Here is an 18,356-nt window from a genome sequence, read left to right on the forward strand (position 1 = left end):
TCATTCTTAATACAATACAATGCAATACCATAGATAAATAAATAAATAATCTCCCTGCAACATTCTAGAAGGGTTAGTTTTTGGTAACCTTAACAGAACCTATATAACAGGGGTGCCAAATCTTTTTCTTATGAAGAGCCAAAATCCAAGCTTGATTGAGAGCTGTGGGCTGAAGGTAAATACTGTAAACTGTATTACGTTGAAGTTGGCATGGGTTATTTCCTAATTCATTTAATAACAATTAATTAAATAAAAAGAAAAGATTACTTCAACAGCATTTACTAATGCATTCAATTTTTTCAAAAATGTTTATCATTTTAACAACCTTGCCTTGATTTGCATGCTGATGTCTTTTGCTTTGTCCCCTATTCATTAAGTGACCCTATGTACATTAAAAAAAAATCAGATTCATTTACAACATTTAATTGAAACATTTATTTTCATTTTTGTAGCTCAGCAATAAATTTAATATACAAACGAGAACCTCTGTTAAAGACATTTCCAAACCCTTCTCAATCATTTTCCCTCTGTCAGGCCAAATCAAAAGATTCAAATGGTCAACTTTGGCCCGTGGGCCCTAGTTTGGGCATCTCTGTAATATAATGTCTCCGTAACATTCTTATTTAGTACCAGGAAAACCTTTTTTGTGACTGCTGGTAAGCTTAATGCACAATTTTTTATTTATTCATTTGTTAAAATAAATTTGTAACAGGTTTTTTTTTTTTTACAGTGTGTCTACTAGTCATAAAATTGAAAACATTGTGTTACAATTTTTGAAAGAAGACTTTAAAACTATGTATGAAAATAGCAATCTTTTTAAATATTTTAATTTCAATGAAAATATATTTTGAAATGCAACATTTGTAGTGATTCAATGCAGATATTTTTACATCGATACAGTCTTCAGTGTCAAATGACCCATAAGAAATTATCCCAATATGCTGCTCTATTATAATTAGTATTTATGCCCAATCAATAATAATGGTTTTAAATATCATATTATCAATACATTTTATACATGTGTTAATCGTGATATTGTATCTTTGAAAAAATCTATTAATTTGAAAAATATTTATTTTATAAAAAAAATATGTGTATATTTTAAAGATATGGTTTACAAAAATACACGAAACAAAATACTGACAAAATCAGAAATGTTTCATGAGCAACAAATCATGTTGAAAACTGCAGTGACGGTGCTGAAATATTTACATCACACAATATCACTGCACTTTAAAATGGCCGTTATTTGAAACTGAAATAGCATACTCTGTTTTGGTCAAATAAATGCACCCTTGGCAAGCAGAACAAACTTAATTTTTCCAAACTTTTAACGAGTAGCGCAGATTTGTAATTTGTCAAATCGTGCTGTCAGGAACTACGTGATTACGTCATGACGCACAAGAAAGAAAGAATCGCTGAATCGTTTATAACCGGTTCTCTGAAACGAACCACTGACTGCCCAAACTACTCATTTCTAATATTCCATTGCTGGAGAAGACAAAAGCCTGTTAAAGTTTTCAGTAGTCCGCGTGGATTTTAAAACACAGGGTTGATGACGTACTCTCAAGGAGGTCAATCCATTTTTCGGCAATGGTGTTTTCTGGAAAGGACCGTGACCCCGCCCAGTGTGAGCTTTGTGCAGTGCGCTCGTGGACGCCATCTTCTTACGAACTTTTCTGACGCGAATATTGATGGTATAATATAATACTAATATACTCCGTGCTCTTCTTTAAGGCCGCGTTAGATAGATCCACTGAGATTTAAGCAAATTAAACGGCTAATGACATTTTGAGTTAATGGCGCCCTACTGTCGTCCACGATCACGCTCGGATCTCCGGGTGCGCCGCTCTCCCCTCGCAGCTCAGAGCCCGCCCACTTGTGGAATTCAGATGATGTCATCACCAGCCAATCAGCGTCGAGAAAACAGGACAATGAGCGTATTATTGGTCAAGGGCAATGTCATTCGTTCTACTCAGAAAGGCCAGGGAGGGGGGCGAGCGGAGAAAATCGCCATTTTGAAAGCGTAACAAAATGAACGATATCGACACTGAAATAATACCCTATCTCCAAAACCGGTTGAGTGTAGCTCGTTTAATATCCATCTACAATCTCACGGTCCCGAAAGTTAAAACCTGAAGATTTTTTGACTGGCGTAGGCAATCCTGTGCAAGACGACAGCATTTAACTATCTCTTTATGTTCGTTTTCCTTTCAACTGTACAAATTCGATGCTCGGCGCGTCATATCGCTGTTTTCTGCTTTGTCTTGTCGTGCTTCTTCACTCTGCGTTGCATAGCTCTTCAACTGCTAGTGGTTGGTTTTATATCACACACTGCGCATGCGCAGGAGGATGCGGTTTAGCTCCACTTCAGTATGGGGGAGGGTGTTTGTATGTAGGGTGAGTTGCTCGGATGAAGCCTTCTCTGGTTGAAGAGCAACATTTGAAGACCAGCGAAACAATGACATTAGTTTAATAATGGCCCAGGACCACAATTAAAGCTCTTAATTTAGTTTTATATGTTTAAATACATGCATCATATTTCAACATTCACTTGTGAGACTACAGTTTTGAAGTGATTTAACGAAATGGGGTAAAATCTAAACATAAAAAGAGAGGGTCTGTCCAAGGCCAACAGAAATATTACCTTTTCATTACTCTGCAGTTGTTTGTGTTTATACTTGTGGTCATCTCGCTCCCATTACCTTGAGAAAAAGCACTGCACTTGTATAAAAGGTTACATAACAGATTTGCATCCATTTACTGTTTGGGGCCTCACAAGTAGGTGTTCGTATTCAACCATAGTAGGCAAAGACTTGCGTAGGCTGCCTCTCTCTCTCATTGTTTTCACCTAAATCTTCTAGCTCTTATTACTATTTTATAAAAGTTTTGACTTATGGATACTTAAATGGGGAAAGTGATTTCAAACTAAAAAGGAACTACTGACCCATTCAGATACAAATTCAAGAATTGAATGTTTTGTATTTCCCGAAACACCAAGCTATTTTTCAATCAAAAATAACGAGGTCTTGGCATGGTTAAAGTCATGATCGCAAGATGTTTTATTATTTAAACATTTTTAATGACAGAAACTAGCTGCTTTGTAACAACAAAGTAACAACAATAACCATTTCTTATACTTTGGTTTTAGGGACTTCAGTAAATTTTTAGTTGCTCATTTGAATTAGGGCTTAAATGACACGTCAAACCATTTATCTCACAGTACTGTTTTATTAATTTCAATTGGATTTAAGCTGAAGGAGGGACATGAACTATATTTAAAAACCTAAGTATCCTGTGAATTGTTCTACACTTGATCAATCAACTGTTCGGCAAACACACACACACTTAAATTTAATGATGTGGACCCACAAGGAATCTTCATGCTCAGATCTACAGAACTTAGCCCATCATTAATTCTGTTTATTTATTTATGTAAATGTGTGTTGTTGTTGTTGTTTTTTTACAAAACTTCTGCGCAGAAATAGCAAACAGTCCACAGATTTGGTCTGGCTCTGGTGATTAGTTATACTCTATGCACTTATACTAAGCACTGCATAATCCGTCTGCTTCTTAACATAGTCATTTTATTTCAAAATAACACTAATACTCTAATATAGTATATGAAAATACACTAATACTCAACAGCTACTTAAGAGTTCTATTTGTTCATAATGTACGATTAAGCTAAACTTTCAGACATTGGCAATTGGCATTACAGATGCCAATTAATTTCTCAAAGAAGTCAAGCCATCCAAGATTTTGGTTTTAAATGTTGTAATCATGATTTGTATGTGTGTGTATTGCAACATGCAGTGAGTGTATATTAGCATCATTTGTTTGCTTTTGTATCTGAGCAAGCTTTCAGACCCGGAAACTGATGCGTGACGCAGATTAACAAGTAGATATACAAGTTTTTGAAATTCGTAAGGTTGTTTTATCCCGCTCATCTACATAAGGAAACAAACTTTTCATACTTCGGCAGTAATTGAAATCTGGCCCATACTCGTATTACCTGCATTACTAGACTTATATAGTCCACTAGTGAGTTAATAAAAACAAGTGAGTGAGTTTTGTATGCCCAAGTAAGCATATTGGGACACATTGTAACTCTGGTATTGTGGCAGCTAGTTTTACACTTGCTTATTTCTTAAAGGTCATAGTTCACCAAAGAAACTACAACTAATTTACTTACTTTAAGGCCATGTAACCTTTTGAATTATGCATTTCTTCAGTAGAATATTAGATATTTATTTGAAACCACTGAAAAAAAATACCTGTACCTCATTCAATGAGGTCTTATGAGGCAAAACATCCAAGAAAGTGGAAATGTTTTACTCTAGCACATTCTGTCTATTAACAACAAAGAGTATAGACTTGTATGTTGGACTGTTTATTTAAAAAGTGTGTAAATTAACAGTCATGTCTCCTGAGTTTGCACATGCTTCAGTGTGGATAAAGGTCATAAAGTTGTAAATGTTTCTTGCACAGACTATTATTTAGCTTCTACATTGGATCGTCAGGTGCCACAGGTGCTCATTTTGTTTTGCCTGTATTGGCGGTTTATTGCACTATGGTGGCTCCTGATAAAGCAAGGAATAAGCCAAAGGAGTTAGTGTGTGTTGTTTTGCCATTGACTATAATTTTTATGAACCACCACCAAAGCTAATTTTTTTTTTACTAGCTTACAAATGGGCTGAGTGAAAAAAAATAGTTTGCAAGTCCACTTGGGTTTAGGATTTTTCTTATTTGCGACTCTTTACAATCTTAATCACTTTATAATTAGTGCACTAATTTCTTCATAAGATTTATGGCGGTCGGCCAACTACACATCCATTATTTTGTTGCCTTCTTTAGGCATTAATTTCGCAGGAGGCTGACCGCTTCTCTACGGCGGACTCCTATGTTTGGAGTGTGTGATGATGAGAAGAATGCGCTCGCCGCGGATGAACCCCTCTCTCTCTCTCTCTCTAGCCCTTGAGTTTCTGCTCTGGAAACCCCGCGGAATGTAGAGGCGGAGCGCGCAGTGACAGAGAGCCGGGCGGGGGCGCGCGGGGGGGAGGCGGAGTCACGGCACTTCTGCCAGGGCCGCCATTTTTGCACAGGGAAAAGAGACAGGATTGAAGGGATCCAGTTTCTAACTGTCGGCATAGATATGGACAAAATTTTCGGGTTTTAACAAACGCAGACTTTACGTTTGGATTAGAGTTCCACGAGGCGAAATACGACTGATAAACAGCGCGATTTGTAAAGCTTTGTTACACATCCGCAGTGGAGAGCGAAGTATTGTTTTGGTTGTGTGGTAGATCAGGCGGCGGGGTCTCACCCGAGTCCCCGTGTCTTTATTCACAGTTATTACAGTGGACATAAACGGTAAGTACCTGCCGAAATCCTACAGCTAACGTTATGTGTTTGTTTATAACAGAGGGTTGTTTAATGACAGTGGCTAAGTGACTTGGTGAACAGGCTCTCATCCTTGTGTAGATGCTGAAAGTGAAGCTTTAATGAGCTTGTGTTATTATTTTATGATCAAATTAGACGTAATTACAATGTAATTATTCATTTGTAAGTCCTCCGTTGAAGGACTAAATCCAACCTGGCTGCTTGTAAAGAGGGCAATCCTTGCAGTGTGTATGTGTGTGTATGACTTAATTTAGCAGCTAAGGTGGCTAGCTAGCTCACACCCACCTTTAATGGTTCACAAAAGGAAAGATCTGAAATTATAACGCTGTTCTGTCACGTAAACAAGCAGAAAAGCTGCACACAACAGTAGCGGAAACTCGGTGTCGTTGCTCTTGCGTTGTTGTAAAGCTGCTAGCTACACCAGCAGTCACTGGAGAAATGCTAGCAAGTTAGCCAACCAAGAAAGAAACAGACCAAGACTTGAATAATCTCTTAACATGCTGGGATGTGCAACAAAAAGGCTGCTTGGGGTGTTTTAATTTGGGAGAAGTCGTGGTTACGTCCGCGAAATGCTACTCCCGCCACTTATCAACAATCTTGATGGTGATCTGCAGCTTCACGATATTTACACGTGTTTTACGTGCATTTTAAAGAATGAGAGGTGTGAAATGTTTAAAATTGCACGTTGTGCTTTGACAGAGCCTGCAACAACAGGGCTTTTGTTTACACCTCTCAACTCCAGCTAACCATTCACTAGGTCCACTATTAACTCATAACCATCCCACAGATACACACTTTAAACCTTTTTTGACTGACATTAGAAGTAGTGTCACTCTCTAAAATACGCTATGTGATTTTAATCTATTGTTTTGGACTTGCGTTAATCGTTGCCTATAATACGACTTAGTTCAGTACTGTTTAGCACAATAATGTGCTGATTTATCCATAATGACCCAAAGTGAGCGCTTATTTAGTGTCTGTCTGCTGTGTTTTGTGTGGTTGTGTGTTGATAATGAGTGCTGCAGCCGTGGGGGAGGGGTTCGGGCTCGGTTCATGTAGTCAGATCTGCTTTAGCTTCACCTCAAAGTGGACCAGAACCGCGCTGCTTTACCAGCGACTGCGCACTAATGTCAATTATAGTAAATACACCGCCACTCGACGCTTTTTTATGATTGGAAAGTTTGGGTTGGTGTTGATTGTTGAAAAATTATTTCTACGTATGTATAAGGAAATTAAACGCTCGAGTGTTCATATCGATGCGCATTAGCATAGCAAGCTAAGCAAGGTAGCTTCACTGACTAGCTGTTCTGAGGATGTCGTTACTCGTCTATTTTACTCGACCAAACGCGGTTATTTAGGCTTTATAAACATTATAACCTACCATTCTGATGCTTAAAAGACAAAAGCCGTTAAAACGCACTTTCCCGCGCAGATAATTGTGTGTTTGAGGTTGTTGGCTAGTCGTCGTCAGTCAGGATCACTAACGTTAGCTACGCAGAAACGACGCACACACTTTGCTCCAGCACAAAAACAGCGCATTTGACAAATAGATACTTAAGCATGTGCGAAAAGGTGGGTTTCTTGTTATCTTGGCCGTTTTCTGTCAAATTTCAGCGAGTCTTCGAGCGCAGTATTTCCTCTCAGATGCTTAGTGAAAATGGCGGATGAGTTGATGTTGTGGTAATGAAAGCCTCCACACCCCTAGATCAACTCACACACACTGCAGCGCCAACACACTCACCCACGGGCAAGTGCACAACACGCACACACACCAGAAAAATACAGTGCTGTGTGTCACCAAACATGATTACAGACTGCGTCCATTGCGTTCACTGAACGTTTCAGCACTTAAACGGAACCATATAAGTGTGCTAGAGCCATTAGTTGTAAATCTGGTTAAATAATCTCAAATACATCCAGGACATTCAAATCTCACTCATTCATAAAGCAGAGTGTAGTAGCCTATAGTAAACAGCAAGTACTAATCTTTTTTTATTATGTTACACTATCGCTTTCCCCTTCAAGTTGGTGTTTCATTAGGGATTAGAAGATAATTGTCTTTACTGCAAGATAAAGTGTATAAATGGGCTATACGTGAGACTGGCATTGTCAAAGTGTCATACACCCTTTAAATAAAAGAATAAACGTGCAGCACTTTGTGAAAGGAACAATAGGCGATCTATTACCCGTGTTGTGTTTCATAGAAGTCTAAATAAATATTTATTTTTTGTTGGACTGTAATACATCTACCCATGTGAGGAAGTTCTTTTTCTGTTGTTTCCTTTGGAGATGTTTTTAGCTAGGTGAATTTAAAGATTTTATAGAGGTTCATTCCACTGTGGCGACCCCTGCATTAAAAGAAAAGCAATAATTATTGCCCAAACTTTATCAGAAAAAACAGGTGTAGTTTTCCACGTGATCTAAACAATCAGTCCTATAATTAGGTTTATGTAGACGCTGTAAGAAATAACTGTTCCCATATTTTGTGATTTCACATGTTTTTCGTTTATTTACACTTGTAAATTGCATTATGGAACTTCTCTGTTGACTTTTAATGTTGAAAATTCAACTCTACAGTTTAACAAAGTGACATTTAGTAGTTTGAAATAATATAATGCTTAAGAAATTATATAGAGAGATACAGAAGTCTGTAATATAACAGAAAATATAATGGTAGGTTATTACAAGGTTGTTGTACCATAATATACAACACCAACCCAGACAATGTATCTCTTTAAACTATTAAACGTATTAAAATGTTAATAAAAGTCACTTTTTCAAACTTTCCAAGGTTAAAAGTTGTTGGAATGAAGATCAAGGTCCCATAATGCAATTCAAAAACATAAATAAATGGGAAAAAAATAATTACATAAATTACAGAATATGGAAAACTGCTATTAAACAGTGTATAATGAGTACTAACCGATAAAGACTGTGCTGTTTTTTGTGTATTATATTGTGTAATTTTGGCATGTGTGCCTTAAATTATTGGCACCATAAACTAACACACAAGAATGAAAAACAAAAAAAGTCATATGTCCTGAATAAAACTCAATGCCGTGTTTCCTTTCAGTGTACACAGAAAGCTACCTCTCTAAGACAGCTTATGATCTGAAATTAAGTTATTATTGGACTTTGTTACGTGTTGTAGCAAGTATTGTCAAACACGCATACATTGCTGATGCTTCAATAATAATAATAATAATAATATATATTGAATTTGTATAAATAATTGGTGTTTTAATTTTCCATTCATTTAGTTGTGCTGTACCTGTGAAGCACAGTGTATTTGTTCATAGTTTTCTTATGTTTGTCCTATTGTTTCTGTCTTTGTTAAAATATAACCACACTGTGACTTTTATGTTGTTATCTGAATTAGGATCACTCATATTGGGAAATAAGGCTACCACCCACTTCAAATACTTTCTTTGGAGACTTGTTTACCTCACTGGAAAATGAATGACTATGAAAGGAAGGTTTGTGCAGCACCAGAAACCAACACGAGTGCATTGCCTTACCTACAGAATTAACAGGAAACGAGATGTTTCACAAGCTCACACACAACCAACTGCATTTGAAAACTACTCCGCGATAACCGTTTTGGTTTAACAACCTCACTGAGCGCTATGACTACACTTGAGGATGCCGTTGAGTGTACTGCAGTATTGAAAAGAGCGCAACCCACACGGCTGTGTCATATTTCTCTCATGATTAGCACTCCCTCCTTCTCGTCAGCGGGGAGTTTACAGGTCCAGAAGAATGTGGTTATTCATCAGAGCAGTTTGATGGGGTAAACACGGGCCCTAAAGTGTAATGAATAGACGATGATGCTGCAAAAGGTAATCTTGGTCTTGGATAGGCGAATGGCTGCTCATGCGTGAGTTGATGGTATCATTAGGGGCTTGTGTTATTTAGCCGGTCAAGCCATCAGTGTATTTGGTTGCTGATGTTTATGCGTTTTATCGCTCCTAATGTGTCTGGTTTCTTCCCATCAGCCTGATGCATATGTTGTCGCAGTTTTTGGGGCCAGGTGGAGTAGCTTACAGGGTCAAGCTTGAGATAACAGCTGTGACTCGATTGTCTTGACATTGACAAAGACCTCCACTCCTGAGCTCTCCTTTCACCTCACATCCACTGCGGGCACGGCTGATGTATTATTTGGGAAAGTTTTTGCAAAGTCCAAATGTCTATTATGGTGGGTACAACTCAATGCCAACTCAATGTAGCAAGCATTACATTAGCATAACAATATGTGTTTTCATTAATAAAAATAACCACAGAGTGACTTTTGGCACGATGGTTATGTTTGGAAAGGCTTTCTGTTATAACAACCAAGGCATTGGTCCAATAGCTTTTTAAATTTGCAATCTTTCCACATTTTTTTTAAGCCACAATGTTAGACTAGCCTCTGTGGTGCACGCTTTGGCAGCCACGGCCGAGATGTTGGTCTGAGACACTTGCCAAACACATGCTCCAAACCGTTTTTCCTCATGACAACACAAGCTTCAAGATGGCCACAAAACATGAATGGTTTGGTATCATCTCTGAATGCAGAATCTGCCTCACCAATGCTGCATCTTTGTTTAGTATTTTGTGTCAGGGGCAGCTTTTTTTACGGAAAAGCTTGCATGCAGATAATGAGATGAGCGGACCGTGTACAGTGCAGACTGTGGCTTTTTGACAGGCGTTTCCTGTAGATGGAGGTCCAATCGTTGGCGTGTAGTGGTGTGACATCACCGTGAGGCTGTGTGCAGCTGTACGAAGTGGATGAAACATCAGCCTACGCACATCAACACACAGCTCACAACTTTGACAGCCACGCTAGAGAGCACTGATCCACGTGGAAAGCAGCAAAAGCACGCTTATCTGCTCTGCTGCACAAACCTTTCTTTATATGAAAAATACACCACACTTGAATCGAACAGAAACACAGTGGATGAACTTGAGTTCAGAAGCGAACACTCGGGGATCTGGTGTTTTACATATTCAGTCTTTTCCTTTTAAGGTCATTGCACCACAGGAAGCACTATGATGCAAGAAACCCTTTATATTTTCCACTTGAGCTATGTAAAACATCGAAATGTCTCTTTTCCTCAGTATAAACAGCTCAGCAGCAGCTGCATTCGCCATCCGCTCTCATTCTTTGTGAGGTTGTCATGTCATACTCGCATCCTAGCTCCACTGCGCATGGGTGACTCGGAGCTCTATGTGTGTGAGAGACCATGGGCAGTATCTGTTTGTTTTCTGTGTTGACAGAGGGATGGAGAAGTGAAGTGCCCTCCTCAAGAGACAAGGAGGTTAGAAAGGAAAAGAAAGGCAGGTTGCGGAGAATCGCAGTCTCAGGTGACGCATCTATGTGCGCATACACGCTTCATCCTGTTTTCTGTGCTTTTACGAATATGATGCATACACTTTATAAATAGCATCATTTCCTTTGTCTATATCCTATATTTTATCAAACTGAGGTGAGGGTAAGTGTGTATGCTGGTTGCTAGGTCCACTGGGAGGCCTGTTAGAGCCATAAGGTCACGTGAGGGATGTGCAGGGAGGAGCTGCGGGCTCAGGTAACCTGTTTTTGTTTGCTGTCTGTAACCGAGCTCTCTCTACGGGCCCTACCTACATGACAGCTGCCCTATACAGCAGACAGATAAGGGTGCAGTGTTTATAAATGTGTGAATGTTATTGTGTGGTGTTTGTGATGTAATGGTGTGAACCAAGCGTGAAATCGATAATGTAGCTATGCCATCATGGTGTCTGAGTGGCCCACACTGTCCATTTCGGCCATGGCAGTATTGTGATGGACTGATTTGCACTTCTGCTATGAGCGTTATTGGAATAAACCTGTAAATATTAGTGTCTGAATGAAGTATGTTGGTTGTAGGTAGGTTGGTCTCTGTGCTTTCAATAAACAATGGATATTTGACCATGTCTATACTGCATTTACAAAAAAAAAAGAAAAGAGAATTAAGGCCCTTAAAAGGTATTAAAGTCTTAATCACGTTTTTATGAGGTCTTAAATTGTGTTCAAGCATTGTCCAAAGTGTTTGACTACAAAAAAGCATAAATATATTTATTTTGCTCCTAATATTAACAATGTCGCGCTCGATCCACACGATTGGTTTGGGCCGGGGTGCGTCTGGCCAAGCTTCTACGTCTGGTTGATGTCATGTTATTTGCGATAAATGCAGGAAGGTGATGTGATGCTCTCCACATGTATCGAAACCATAGAGCGGAACAGACAGCAAAATGGGAAAATGTAAATTTGCGTACTCCTGGTTGGTGAAAGATGAGTTTAAACAGTGGCTAAAGCCTGTCGCTGAAAATAATCAGGTAATTTAGTCTTTCAAGCTTTGTTTCTTCCGAGCTTATCTGAGTTTTGTTGCGTGGTTGTGCTCCATTGATTTATTTAATGACAATGTTTATTAACAACTTTTTACTACGTTGAATGTTTGATACTGATTATAACTTGTTGGCAATGAGGTGTTAAAATATTATAAGAAGGTCTTTAAAACTATATTGAAATTATCTTTATGCTCCTGCATATACCCTGTGTTTTGATAGCTTCATTTTTACATTCCAATAGTTAACCTGTACTGCTGACTAATAAATAGGCCCACACAGAATCTAAACTCGCAGATATTACTTGTGTTAATGTGTGCAACTTTATATTTGTTCAGTTTTTAAATTAATTTCTGTAATATTATTGATTAATATGAAAATGTTTGTTAGATTTGTTTAAAATACACTTGGTAAAGTAATATTTTCTGTCTTTTTTAGTAGATATATTACATGAGAGACTTGCTTTGTTTATCATATAAGTGTATCTAATTGGATTTGCATTGTAAACATTAAATAAAAGTTAAAAAGGTATTATTTTTATTTCATATATTACGCTTGTAGTTACGACATTTCCAAAATTATTCTGCATAAATCCGAACAGAAATATCTGCGCAGAAATATCAAAGAATGTACGCAGATTCTGTTTGGACCTACTAATAACAAATTTTGTAAAATTTGGACTAATCCAACGAGAACGAGGTCCACTCGCTCTTTACGAGCACAGCAACTTAATACGTTTTTGGAATGTAATAACATTGAACAACTTTGACATATTTTGTCTAAGGCATTTTAGGATGACCAAAAAACAACATTTTAGATGTTTTACAATGGTTTGTCCATTTAATGCGCATGCTTGAGTTTATTTGGTAAATGTGTTTCCATTAGGGCTGGGCGATATGACAAAAATGCAATCTCAATAACTATTCTCCATACTGAACGATAGCGATATATATTTTGATATAAGTTCTTAATGCTTCCACATTTAAAAGAGTACCCCAACAATGACTGTAGCTACAAGAATTAGAGGGTCTGTTAAATGGCATAACATATTTTCAATCGATAAATTTTCGGTGGCTGAATTTTCAATACATCTTTAATATCAACACACTTTTAGATTCTCATTGTTGCACATTTCTGCTGTGTGATTGGCTGTTAGATCAATATAGAGTAAAAAAAGGCCAAAGCTTATCATTGTTATTGACATATATTTTATTGCAATTCGATATGATATTGTTTATTGGCCCAGCCCTATTTTCCATCATAGTTTGTGCATTTTCAAAATATTTGTGCATCTTGGCATTTCTATTAAGCGTTTTTATGCTCTATTCCGAAGTGTGCATTAAAAATAGGTGATGGAAACATGTAGACACTCAGGGTTGAGCCGCCATGTTCAAGACCCCCTAGCAACCACATATCAACATTCTGAAACATATTAGAAGCCGAATACTTACAGTGAGCTTTGCAAGCATTGCCCATTTTCGTCTAGTTTTTGACCTTCTATATGAAACCCTGATAGATGGGGGATGTGCATCATTGATTTTGTTTATCGTCAGTCATCCTTATCTAATTTAAGAATGTCAAGTGGCTCCTCTCTGACCATGATGGAGATGCACTGTGGTCAGCCACTTGGCAGACTTTTAGCACAGAAGCCATTAACCTCATTAACGTTTGTTAGTGAAGCCAAAATAAAATACAACCTGAGACCTGTCTTTGCTTACTGCCCCAAATCAAAAGATCCCACCCACAAATCAGTGATATTCTGATTTATAGACGTGACGTAGTCTGTTTTTTTTTTTTTCTTCCAATGCCTGTTTTAGCATCCAGCAGGCTATCGTTCATCTCTGTCATTGAACATTTAGCATAAGTGCTCGGTCCTTCAGTATTAAAAGTAGTAAACACACTAGAATATTCCAGTGAGCATCTTTTACATCAACAACTGGAGCTGGCCGGTGGCCATGATTGTGTTTCGATTGTGGCATATTTGTCTCACGGCGAGAGACACGAACAAGGTGATACAACCCCGTACCTCATGAATCTTTATCAATGACTGTCAGGAAAAGCTCTCGGCGTGCGTTCATGCTTTTTCGAGGCACGTGGTTTGTGTAGAGCCTCTGTGTAGCGTAGGCTGCAATGACTCAGCCTGCGAGAATGGTGTGAAAGCTAGTGTTTGGAAGCCTGCTTTATTTCCATCTCTCCCTGCTGAAAACCAAACACCACGAACCAGGAAAATGACTGAGGGAGAGAGAGAGAGAGCGAGGGAAAACGGGGAGAGAAATGAAGAAACATGTGTTGACACTCCTACATGAGTCTGTGGGTTTCCCTGCTCTGTAGCAAGCAGCCGGAAGGAGGAGCTTCCCGTACGACATTGTGTCCATACAGAGAGAGACGCGGAAAAACAGTTGGATTCCTTTCGGTGCCAGAATTGGTCCCTCATGATCTTTCCTCAGATGAAGCCACTGAAAGGACAGGAAAAGAGGATGTATTATCTTTAATTTGACTCAAATGCTGCGCATCTTTTCATGGGCTTTTTAAACAGCTTCTTTTTCCTCATGACCATTTAATTGGTCTTGTATTCCTGCAACCTTCTCCCCCTTTCTTTTCTCCCCATCCACCCCTCCCTTCCCGTCCAAGTGTCAAGGGTTTATTTAGGAAGTGCAGAGGGGAGGGAAAGAAATCCGGGTAGGGCAGGGAAGCGTTTTCTTTCTTTTTTTTTTTCCCTCTCTCTCTCTCTTTCTCTTTTGAGTGGCAGACAGCTTCTACTAAAGGAAATGGGCGTGTCCGAGGCTTGGATTTAGCCAGGAATGCTCTACTGTACTAGATTTTTCCACACCTCTTCGAAGAGGGGGATGTCTGCTCAATGTGTGCGAGCGCTTGAGAGGAAAGAAAGGGTTCGTCTGGGTGTTCAGAGGACATATGTGATGGTTATCTGTGTGTATGTACAGGGAGCCAGTGCGCATGCGTACATTCCTGAGCAGTGACGGCAGGATTGCCCTGCTGTGGCCGAGAAGAACAGACTCAGTGTGAGAAAGCTGGAAAGAGACCACCGTATGCTTTCTAAGGGAAATGGGTTTATTACACAACACTGTTGTATGTTTTTCACCCTCTTCCTGGGTTTGTTGCGCCATGGTTACTTAAGTTCCACTCCAAAACATAGCAAGCTGCCTACCAAGGGAGCATTTTGAGACACCTGTAGCTAGATTGTCCTACAGGATTTGGTTTTAACAGAACAGTGTATAATCCCTGTTTCCAAACACTTGGACTTCCTATAATCAAAACAAGACCAATTGAACTTAACAGTTCAGTCCAAACAACCACGGTTAAAATCAAATTTATTGCAATCAAAAACTGTGTTTGCTGACTGCAGATTTTCAGAGCAACGTCTAGTTAGTCAAACATTTTTGCTCACCTTACCTCTATGAATATTCTCCTTTTTAAATTTTATTTTAATATAACAGGATGGGGTGTGCAGTGGGTAGCACGATCGCCTCACAGTAAAAAGGGCGCTAGTTCGAGCCCCGGCTGGGTCAATTGGCATTTCTGTGTGAAGTTTGCATGTTCTCCCCGTGTTCTTTTGGGTTTCCTCCAAGTGCTCCGGTTTCCCTCACGGTCCAAAGACATGCGGTATAGGTGAATTGATTAAGCTGAATTGGCTGTTGTGCATGTCTGTGAAAGAGTGTGTATGGGTGTTTCCCAGTGTTGGGTTGCGGCTGGAAGGGAATCTGCTGCGTAAAACATGCTGGATAGGTTGGCGGTTAATTCTGCTGTGGTGACCCCTGATTAATAAAGGGACTAAGCAGAAAAGAAAATGAATGAATGAATATAGCAGGGGCGACGCAGTGGCGCAGTAGGCAGTGCTGTCGCCTTGCAGCAAGAAGGTCGCTGGTTCGAGCCTCGGCTCAGTTGGCGTTTCTGTGTGGAGTTTGCATGTTCTCCCTGCGTTCGCGTGGGTTTCCTCCGGGTGCTCCGGTTTCCCCCAGAGTCCAAAGACATGCGGTACAGGTGAATTGGCTAAGCTAAATTGTCCGTAGTGTATGTATGAATGAGTGTGTGTGGATGTTTCCCAGAGATGGCTTGCAGCTAGAAGGGCATCCGCTGCGTAAAAACGTGCTGGATAAGTTGGCGGTTCATTCCGCTGTGGCGACCCCCGGATTAATAAAGGGACTAAGCCGAAAAGAAAATGAATGAATGAATGAATGAATATAGCAGGATGAACAGCAGTGCCTTATTTCAGAACAAATGTTTTTAAACTTTCTCTGACATTCTTTTTTTAAATTATAATACAAACACAGTAACAAACTAAATTAAATGTCAAATAATAATATTAATAACAATCGTTTTCAACAGTTTGGGGAGGTATATATATATATTTAGTCGAAGTCTTTATAATGTTAATTGTTCTTGGTCTATGATATACACTGTGGGAGAAAAATTAGTTGTTAAATATTATGATTATTATTGTTTACAGTAATATATCAAATACTAGTTTGCACTATAGTACTATTATTATTTTGTTTGTATTATAATTGAACTAAAATGATTATCATTATAATTAATGTCAATGTTATATTTATTTTGTAGTACACTAGTTGGCAAGGCAAGTTTATTTATATAGCACATATAGCATGGGCTGATATTAAGTTTTTGAGGGTATGACAACCTTGGATAAAAATTTCACGGTATCACATTGTTGTGAATACTTTAAAATAAGTTAAATATCTTTTTAAATGTGCGAGTAAAAAAACAGCTACTTTTTTCCCATTGCACACAATATTTTAAAAAGTAAACATCAGGCTAAATTATTCAAATAAATCATTGACTTCTGCTGTCTTCATTAGTTTCAAAAACACTGATTTCTTTACGACACATAAAAAAACTCTGACATATACCTTAGGAACGGTATAACAGAAAATTTTTGCGGTTTAACTCGACTTTTTCCAATCCACGTGAACCTTGAAACCGTGCTTACGTTACATTAAAAATAGTATTAAAAGAATCAAAATAATAATAGCAGTGGTGGTACTATTTTATTTTACCCCTATTAATATTTAAAATGTTGATAAGCTTAAATTAAAATGTTATTATAAAATATAAAAAATGTTATATAAAATAAGTTCCAACATTTCAAATTTCAAAAATAAAATGTGCTATGTGTGTGCATTAAATTATATAATTAATATATAAATGTATACAATTTATGATGGCGGAAGCAGTTTTATATTTAAACAACATTTCATACTTGTACTGTCTGTGTTTTTTTATTTTAACCACTTGGATCAAATTTTATTGGAGTCAATATTGAGTGGCGTCTCCAAGTCTCTATTTGCGTGAGCTATTTGAGCGCCATAATGCTGCCTATGTAGAGCATTTCAAATCAGTCACTTATTAGATTCCAATTCAGCCTGAAAAATGCCTCAGAAGAAGAATGCCTGTGTAAACAAAAGACAGCGAGGCCGTTCACTAGGTTTGGATCCAAGCTATTATTTCCTGTGCTGTTACAAGAGCTGTGAAACTCCATTCATTTCTCACAGCAGTCGAAACATCCCCAATATATCAGACCCACTGCGCCTGTGAAAGCGACCTGACGCGGCCAAATATGGGAGAACTGTAGTTTCCAACCGAGTAAATCACACACTAACCGACACACATCGTCTGATTGCTATTAATTAGCTTCAAAGCTGACACCTGTCATCTCTGCCGCTCTCTAAACTGCTTTATTGCCTCCCGCCAGACTTTATGCTCTTTATAGGGCACACATGCGTCTCACATATCACATATATTCTGCAGGTCTGTTCTCCATCATGCATACAGCATGCGCAGATGACAGGTTCATTTTATTGTATTATCAAACAGTGAGAAGACGACGTGCCACCCTCATAGGGGTGTGTGTGTGTGTGTGTATCTTAAGGGACATGTTATGGCTGGTCAAGGGGTGTGTTGTGTGCAGGCATGCAAGTTCAGGCTTTGTTTATTTGCAGTGATTTAGATCATAGTCTTGGCAGGGAAAATCTAAATTTGATAATAAAAAAGGTAAATATTCCTATTTTTAAAGTTGTTTTATTTAATCACAAATATAGAAATGTCAGTATGTTTGTAATGTACAGGTATATTAAGATTATGTAAAACTTTTATTAAACAAAATATTTATTCTGAAGTGTACTTTATATATTACAGAATAGGTTATCATAATAAAGTGTTAAAATATTAAAGATCATGTTGACACCTGGCGAAACCTTGTAAGAATAATAATTTAAAATGATAATCACTTAGAAATTTAGGGCCACAGTGCATCTTTAAATATATACTTTTAATGTTATCACGGGATTTTTGTTATTAATAAGCCTGACAAGATTGGTATATAAACTGCTGGTACTCTGAGTGAAATTTTTATCGGTGTCTTGTAGGTATGCTCCGATTTTTGTTAATAAAATGGTTGCAATTGCAACAAAGAGACGATCACTTGCGAGTCGTGCCAATAGACTGTATAAACAGAGGTCACACTGCATCTGTATATATTTTAGCTGTTGTGATGCGAGTGAACTCGATCGTTCATGCCTCCAGACACCATTTACCTCCTCAGGTGTTATAGCTGCTGTAGGCTATGTATAATATGCAGG

At 38.3% G+C, this 18,356-nt stretch overlaps 1 protein-coding gene across 5 annotated transcripts in view; it reads left to right on the forward strand.

Moving 5' to 3' along the window:
- Positions 1 to 18,356, forward strand: part of kmt2e (lysine (K)-specific methyltransferase 2E) — a 63,535-nt gene that overhangs the window by 4,973 nt on the left and 40,206 nt on the right. For 4 of the 5 annotated variants that reach the window (XM_056455557.1, XM_056455559.1, XM_056455560.1 and 1 more), the window contains exon 1: positions 5,075 to 5,373. The exons of the other annotated variant lie outside the window; for it this stretch is intronic. The gene's annotated coding sequence lies outside the window, so the exon portion shown is untranslated. Of the gene's footprint in view, positions 1 to 5,074; positions 5,374 to 18,356 lie in introns of those variants that run through there. 5 annotated transcript variants of the gene reach the window in all.

The sequence above is a fragment of the Danio aesculapii genome, chromosome 4 (assembly GCF_903798145.1).
Source record: "Danio aesculapii chromosome 4, fDanAes4.1, whole genome shotgun sequence".
Classification (NCBI taxonomy): domain Eukaryota; kingdom Metazoa; phylum Chordata; class Actinopteri; order Cypriniformes; family Danionidae; genus Danio; species Danio aesculapii.